General features: G+C 52.6%; 1 long non-coding RNA gene across 1 annotated transcript; it reads left to right on the top strand.

Annotated features, from left to right (window-relative positions):
- Positions 1 to 5,983: 5,983 nt before the first annotated feature.
- Positions 5,984 to 8,149, top strand: LOC125913179 (uncharacterized). Its single transcript, XR_007454941.1, has 3 exons — positions 5,984 to 6,095; positions 6,346 to 6,514; positions 7,634 to 8,149. It is a non-coding gene; the product is annotated as an uncharacterized LOC125913179 (long non-coding RNA).
- Positions 8,150 to 8,523: the final 374 nt, after the last annotated feature.

The following is an 8,523-nucleotide window of genomic DNA, read 5'->3' as shown; positions in this document are numbered from 1 at the left end:
CCTGTGGCCCGACCAGGTGGGTCAGACCCCAGAAAGGTCCCCAGGCCAGCTGTGGAGCCTGCATGCAGCACCCCCCACCCCCGCCCAGGAACTGGTGGGCTGCCTGCCCCTCCCCTCGCCCCTGCCTCTGCTCCCCTCTGCCCTACGATCCCTCAGCTCTGGGGATCAGCTCACAATGACAGCCCTGCTCTGACACTAAGGTCGAAATCCTGTCTGGGCTGTGCCCAGCAGGGTCCCTGGGTGCTCCCAGACTCCCGGAGGGTGTGCTTTGCGGAAGGACAGGCTAGGGGTATCAGACTCCCTTCCAGACCCCGGTTGCTCACCAGGAAGGACACCCCTGAGAACGAGGGGAGCTCATGAGCAGAGCAAGTAAGGCTGTGTCGAGGTCGACCCCATTCCCGTTTGGGGAGCCCATCCCCCAGGTGCCCTATAAGGGGGGGTGGTGCTGCGAGGTCCAGGTGACGGGGACTCAGTAGGGGTCAGGGCTGGAACCTCTCCGCCGAGGGTCTCTCCCGCTGGCCCCCGTTCCCCACCCCAGGGCCTCCGCCACTCCCTGTGGTGGTTCCGAGGTGTCTGCACAGGTCCCGCACGATGGAACACGGCCTGTGTCACCTGGCAGCAACACTCGTCCCTGCTCGGTGACGACCTCATCGTCTGCAAGGGTTGTCCTGTAAATAAACAGGCAGAGTACTGAACCCAGGCAGGGAGGAGGGGGAGGGCCGCCAAGTGGAAACAAGAATTGTCAGGTGCCCAAGTGGGGGCAGTAAATGAACAGTCTCGCTGTAAATCAGGTTTATGCTTTGCACTTTACATGTAATTGTTAGATTGCTCCAAACATAAGTAACCGATAAAATGAATAATGATCCAATTTGCCTCATCCCTGACTCGGTTGGAACCAAGAGCTGACACAGACGCTGTCGCTTTCATATTCGGCGTTTGGCAGCGACAGAGAAAAGGCTTTTATTGCACTTGGTTTGGGATCCGCTGCGATGAAGGGGAGTTGGTCGTGAGTCAGCCCGAAGCTCTGAGTGCACCCTCCTCGGGGCCCCGAGCCTGCGGCCTGAGAACGGCCCCTTTGCCCCGTGTTCCTCGTCCTGCATCAGGCCGGCCCTCCACGCCGACCCCCTACCTTGCCCTGATTTCTGCTGAACCCTTGCCCGCTCGCCTCCTGCACGCTAGCTGGATCTGACCCTGATCTGACCTGACCTGATCTGACCTGCACCCACCAGAAGAGCCCCAGACCTAGAGTCTCACTGATAGGTGCACACACAGCCACCCGGCCTCCTCGAGGGCTTGGCCTCCGGCCATGGTGGCCTTCCTCCCCTTCCTGGGCCGTCCTACATGCGGGGCTCGCATGGGTGTTTTGGGGGTGCTGTGGAGCTCGTGGGGGGTCCCAGAGCCCATGAGACCTGGTTGGTTTCTTTTAAAAACTTTTTTTAATGTTTATTTATTTTTGAGACAGAGAGAGACAGAGCATGAGCAGGGGAGAGGCAGAGAGAGGGGGAGACACAGAATCAGAAACAGGCTCCAGACTCCGAGCTGTCAGCACAGAGCCCGACGTGGGGCTTGAACTCACGGACCCTCAGATCATGACCTGAGCCGAAGTCGGACGCTCAACCGACGGAGCCACCCAGGCGCCCCGCCAGCGGGACCTGGCTGTCTGGAGGCCCCACACCACACACTTCACGTCCCCCACCCGCAGTAGAGGATCGACAACCAGCCCCCAGAGCCATGGCGGGGATGAGGTTGGGCAAAGTGTGTGCAGGGCCTGGGGGGCCACGTGTATTTGAGTGGGTCTGAATAAAATCTTACCCCCCTCACTGTGGCTTTTCCAAGCGGCCTTCCTACTTCCACGTGAGCTCAGAGCCGGCCCGAGGGACACGCACGCACTTGCCACTGAATGTGATGTGCAGGTGACTCTCCCGCCAGGGTTTCAAGGGTGAGGAGCGCAGTTACCGGCCTCACTTCTCCAGGAAGAGAGGACCACGCGGCAGGTGTTCCAGATTTCAGAATGCACCTGCTGCGGGAGGCTGGGGGGAGGGGAGGGGGATCCTTAGGACTTGGCCCCAGAGCTGGCTCTTCAAGAGAATCTGGGCAGGACAGAAAGCGCTGGAGCGTGAATGGGGAGGGTGGGCTTTGGGAGCAAAGAGGACAATGTGTGCAAAGACCCCCAGGTAAGAAACTGCAGGCTGTGGGGCAACATGGCAGGGAGGAGCTGAGCGGGCGGGGAGGGTGGACAGCACTGTGGAGGGCTCTGCTCTGTGTGCTGCAGAGGTACTGGGCCTCCACATCCGGGCACTGGGGAGCCACAGTGAGGCTAGAGAGAGAACAGACACACGTTCAGACTGGGCTCCGAAGAGGGGAGCTTTGCAGGGGCAGTGGGAGGCGGGGAGGCTGCAGGAGTGAGTCAGGGGAGAGCTGATGAGCCCTGAACCCAGGGCAAAGGTAGGAGTGAGGACCAGGGAGAGATCTAGACTGAAAAACCTGCAAACGTAGTCACTGAAAGTCAGCAGTGGTGACGAGAAACGGGTGACACACACAGATACCTTTTCCTTAATGTGATGGGGTGATGAGTCCTGCATATGCAGCTGGCAATTACGCAGACACACGCAGGCGAATGTACAGCCATTCATCCGCTCCTCCAGTGCTCAGGTTCGGGGCATATTCGCAACCTTACTCAATCCCAGGAACTTGGAAGGTGAAGGCATAGCCCGTGGACCCCAGAACTTCCTGTTCTAGCTGAGGAAGCATAAGCAGACAGGTGTCCCCAGGCCCCGCAGTGAGCTCTGGTCACACCCCTGGCTGGATCTATTGGGGTGCAGAAGGGGGTCCTGCTCCCTGTGGGTCAGGGATCTGGGAGGAAGCCACCAGCCAGGCCAGGGAGCTGCAGGCATTTCCCCTGGAGAGAGGGAGTGACAGGGGGTGCAGGAGAAGTGGGCAGCGTGGCGCTGGCTTGTACTGCACCGGGTGAAGGGAGCCTGGGCACCCTGGGGGGAGGCATTCTCCCGGGGGGCTGGCCGCAGGTCCTGGGGGCTCCAGCGGCTAGCGTGGATATGGACCTGAGTCACCCCCCCAGGCGGTGGAACAAAATCTCCCCAAGACCCTTCCGGCCACGCTGCTCCTGGCTCTCCCAGTGCTGTGCCCGAGGGACAGAGCTGCTACATGTCACCAAGACCCAGAGCAGTCCCCACCCCCTGCTCCCCCAGACCCTGTGTCAGAAAGGGGCCCATATCCTGCCCCCAGGGCTCTGCATCCCCCCACACCTGTCTGTGCAGGAAGCCACCAGAAGGCTCTTTGGATTGGCTCGTTTCTGTGGGGCTCGTTATTTTTACAGGGAACAATTTCTAACAATTTTCCTTGTCACTCAGCGTGGTTGTTACTAGCTGAGTTCCTCGGGCCGTTATAAATACATTATCAGACACTTTCAACAAGCCCTTGCGAGGTAAAAATAATTCCTTGGTATTTGCATCTCGGGGTACACATGTGAGAGTGAGTTCCGGGGAAACGTTCACTGTTCCGCACGGCCTCTTCCCAAGGGGTAGGGGGTGGGGGCCTGAGCCCCGAGAGGCTGGGTCCAGGGGACAGGGGCTCAGAAAGCCAGAAGTGTGAGCGCCATGCCCCCCCCCATTCCCTGTCCCCTTTGTGGTCACAGATCCTTGCAGGAATTGAGCAAAGTGACTTGGAGCCCCTGAGATGGGACAGGGCTCCCATGTTGTCAAGAGTTTGAGACACGAGGGCGGTGCCCCCTGTATCCCTTAGAATCTCCTCGGGACTTCCAAGCAGGCAGACTGTCACAGGCAGACCTGCTGTCTTTGGGCCTCTGGGAACCAGGCCAGGGAACACTCCCCCCACCCCCCCACCCCGGTGATTGTGAAGCTCTGTGAAGGATGAGACGCACTCAGGATGTGCACCCCCACATCTCCATCAGACGCAGCCAGGAGGCAGAGGCAGAGAAGCGAGCCTCCAAGTCCCCTTCCGGCACCCTCTAGCTGGGTGGTGTGGGTGAGCCTGTTCTGTCCTCCGTAACGTGGGCGTGGCAAGGGTCCCCACTTCCCATGTGGGATTGCTGTGACATTCAGTTTGTAAAACCGCTCTTCCCAGGCCCTCGTAATCATGGCGTTCTGATTAATCACAGTAGAAGAGAATGTGGATGCACACCGCTCTCCGCTGTGATGCGAGCAGCCAGGTCCTTCGCACTGAGGCTCACTTGTCCTGTGTGTTTTGGTTTGTGTCAGGTGCCTGGAGTACCGAGGGCAGCACCCCACAGGGACATCGGGCTTATCATCAAAAAAATTTTTTAATGTTTTATTTAATCTCGAGAGAGAGAGAGAGAGAGTGAGTGGGGAAATGGCAGAGCGAGAGAGGGACACAGAATCCAAAGCAGGCCCCAGGCTCTGAGCTGTCAGCACGGAACCCGACCCAAGGCTCAAACCCATGAGCCGTGAGATCATGACCTGAGCTGAAGTCGGACACTCAACCAACGCTCAGCCACCCAGGTGAACATGGGGCTTATCTTCATGGACTAGTGCCACATGGGCTAAGGGCCGTGGGAAGGGGCTGGAGGAGGGGGACATGTATGTATAGTGGGGACCTGGCTCTCTCTTGGAGTGTCCAGGGAGAAGGGCTTTCAGGGAGAGGATAGAAGCCCATCTCCATTGGAGCTGGTCACAAGCCTGTCTCAAGAAGGGAGGCTACACAACGGAATACTACTTGGCAACGAGAAAGAATGAAATCCTGCCATTTGCAACGACATGGATGGAACTGGAGGGTATTATGCTGAGTGAAATAAGTCAGTCAGAGAAAGACAGATATCCTCTGTTCTCAGACATAGGTGGAGTTTGAGAAACTTAACCGAAGACCTTGGGGAAAGGGAAGGAAAAAAATCGTTACAAACTGAGAGGGAGTCAAACCATAAGAGACTCTTAAATACAGAGAACAAACTGAGGGTTGATGGGGGGGTGGAGAGCAGAAAATGGGTGATGGGCACCGAGGAAGGCAGCTGTTGGAATGAGCACTAGGTGTTGTGTGTGAGCAATGAATCATGGGAATTTACTCCCAAAGCCAAGAGCACACTGCATACGCTGTGGATTAGCCAACTTGACAATAAATTATATTAAAAAAAACGACAACGGGAGGCTACAGGGAGTTTGGGCAGGGAGGGGTAGACAGGTAGGACACCTGGCAGACAGGTAAGGCAGAGCAGGACACCTTGACAGAATTGTCTGTGGAATTTGGAACCCCCATGGTGATGGAATCCTACACTGATGGAAGCTGATCTCCATCCTCAATCACCACCGACCGTGCTTTCATTTATTCAGTGCCTGCTCTATGCCCAACGCTCTGCCAACACCTTACCTCATGGCACCTCTCAACAACCCTTCAGCTCTATTCGATGGATGGTGGGTGACGTTTGGAGAGTTTGAGCACTTACCCAAGTTATGGTGCACAGCTGGCCCGTGACTAAGCCAGGGCCCAGACCCAGATCCTTGTGAGTTCAGACAACAAGAAGACTGGTTACCTAGGAGTGGGGGATTAACTGCAAAGGGGCACAGAGAAGGTTCCAGAATGATGGAAATGTTCCATCTTTTGCTTGGGTGTTGGCCATACGGGTGTACACATATGTCAAAGCTTAGTGAACTATATGCCTCAGATCTTTTTTTTTTTTTAATGTTTATTTATTTTTGAAGGAGAGAGAGAATGTGATTGGGGGAGGGGCAGAGAGAGAAAGAAAGACACAGAATCTGAAGAAGCTCCTGGCTCTGAGCTGTCAGCACAGAGCCCGACGCAGGGCTCGAACTCACAAGCCATGAGATCATGACCTGAGCCGAAGTCGGACGCTTAAGTGACTGAGCCACCCAGGCGCCCCTATGCCTCAGATCTTTGGGTGTCACGGTGTTGTGTTGTACATCATCCCTTGATTGAAAACCAGCAACAGACCAGGTCTCAGATTGCCCGCATCACAATGAAATAAGCTTCCGGAAGATTCTGAAGTCTGAAAACCTGTGTGGCAGACATACAGGCTGATCGTTCAGTCTCCATCCAAACTGGGGCACTAGAGGCAGGGCAGAAGAGGCGGGCACTAGAAATAATTACAGGTGTGTATTTTTGAAGTATTTCCTTTGGCTAAGTGGGTTTTATTATATTAGTAGACCCATTGGAATTTTTTTTAAAGAGTAGCATTTTTCATTAGAATGTTAGCATTAAAAATTTTTCCATAAAACTGCTTGTGTCCTTCCTCAAAACTATAATTTTTTTGGTTAGTACATTTGAAATTGTTGACACTTTAAGATGTCTCCTCTCTGTCAGACCATAACATTTTTAATTGAGATGATTTTCTCTCTGCAGGTGCAGGGGTATCTGGTAAGCTCAGAGCAAATTCAGCTCTACAGAGAACATGTTCACGACTAGTTTTTCTCCACATTGAAACATGTAAATATTTCACCCAAATGCATTTATGGAGACTGGCTTCTTGTTTCTGTCCTGAGAAGCTTTCTTTGGCAAATACTCCGACGAGGTAAGAACTCATCAAATAAGTCACCTGTTTTGACGTTGTTCTCATACGTGATTCTCTCGAACGTTTCTTTATGTTTAGATGCAGCGAACTTGAAGATATTTTTATTTTGTTCTGTTCCAGTACAAAATACTAATTTGCTTAATGAAAATTAGGGCTTCATTAAAAGATGCTGTCTACTCGTTGAGCTATTATTCCAAAGCACAATCATATCATTTCTTTCTTTTTTTTTTAATTTTGAGGGGGGAGGGGCAGAGGAGGTGGGGGACAGAGAGAGAATCTCAAGCAGGCTCCGTGCTCAGCATGGGGCTCCAACCCACGCCCCTGGGATCATGACCTGAGCCGATATCAAGAGTCGGACGCTCAACCGACCAAGCCACCCAGGCGCCCCAGTCATATAATTTCTAAACCAAATCCTATATGCTGTCAGGACTTGTTTCATTTGTCACCCCCTCAACCTTGTATCGGATAAATATAGTGTCTTCCTGTTTGCAAGCTTGCTTTCAATAACTATAATTTCCTCAAAGGCTCCAAAGCTGGAGTTTCTGTTGGCTATTGTCATTGTCGTTAAATTGTCTGATGCAACCAAAACATTCAGAGGGTTTATTTACAAAAGTTTCAGGCCATCACAGAACACTCAGATGCATTTACAAAGCTCTCCAAAAGCTCAAGTGTTCCCACAACCTTCCTCATGGTGGGCAGCAAGGTACAAACTACCACATGGAAGGTTTTATTTTTTTTTTAATTCATTTTAATTCAGTATCTTCTTGCTATAACAGGTCGCTCTTTAGTTACTTTAACTGAGTGCACATAAATATTTGTAAATTTGTCCGCGACACTGACATGATTTGATCTGTGACAACTTACGTGATCTGATGGTTAGATCGGCTCACCTCGTTGGGCACAATTTTGAATCGTGTGTTCTCCACAACCTGCTCTTCCTTCAGATATCTGCTCCACACGTCTTTTTACTGTAAGAACACGGCTTTTGTGAGGAAGCTTCCATCGCATACATATGCGTATTATCACCACCATAAAACAAGTAGCTTTATCTTCAGGGGGGATCTTCCTCAGTGAATTTGCTAGTGCTTGTAAGAATCTCAGGTGCTTTGCCTCCAACAGGATGAAATTGTGAAAGTGGTATTTCTAGGTCATAAATTGGACTGAAAACATTGAACCTTTCTTGGAGTTCACCGATTTCCCGTCTGAAGTATCTGAGGACATGGGTTAAGATTGACTCCCTTTACCAGTTTGCCAAATCCTTCTTCTGCTGGTGGCACTGACGTATTAACAGCTGATGGCTGGCCTCTCAAACGTGCACAAGAAAAATTAGAATCTGAAATGAGCCGGCTGAGCTTGGAAGGACGGAGGGTAACCTAAAAGAAAAGTCATGCCTCCAGGTGAGATGTGCAAGAGACCTTCTGCAGCCACACGTGGTAAAATCCTGTCTTTGGGCAAAGCCCTCCTCAAGGGACCACTGATGTTGGAGGCAGAAGCTTCTGTGTGATCCGTGTCCTTGCGAGGGCCTGCGGACAACATGAATGAGCATTTTGTGCCAACTATAGCTTCCGCGTAATTGTAATGACCTCGAGAAATTCAGCGCTTGGTTTTCGATAAACGTGTACTTTCATTATTTTAGCTCATGGCTGCCAAAGGGCTTTATTGCAAAATTTTAAAAGCATTAGCAAACAATAAAATAAGCACTTGGTTGTGTCTTTATCCCTGCAATAAAGAAAGGACCGTTTGTAGCGAGAGCGTGCCTGCTGCTCGCGGTCTGTATGCCCTACGGCAGGATGGCTGACCTCGGCCTTCATCAGGTTTCACAGACGTTCGGCTTATAATGTCCCACCGATCCCACTGACTGCCGGTTGGGGGCTTTGGGGTTTTGTGGGTGGTGGCATGGGCCACAGCACACCCGGCTGTCCACCAAGTGTGGCCCTTGCTGGGAGGCAGGAGAGGCAGACACAGGGTCTGGAAAGCGTCTCCAGAACAGTCTATCGTCACGGGCGGTC

This window comes from Panthera uncia (assembly GCF_023721935.1).
Source record: "Panthera uncia isolate 11264 chromosome C1 unlocalized genomic scaffold, Puncia_PCG_1.0 HiC_scaffold_4, whole genome shotgun sequence".
In the NCBI taxonomy this organism is placed as follows: Eukaryota; Metazoa; Chordata; class Mammalia; order Carnivora; family Felidae; genus Panthera; species Panthera uncia.
This window is presented reverse-complemented; position numbering and strand designations above follow the sequence as displayed.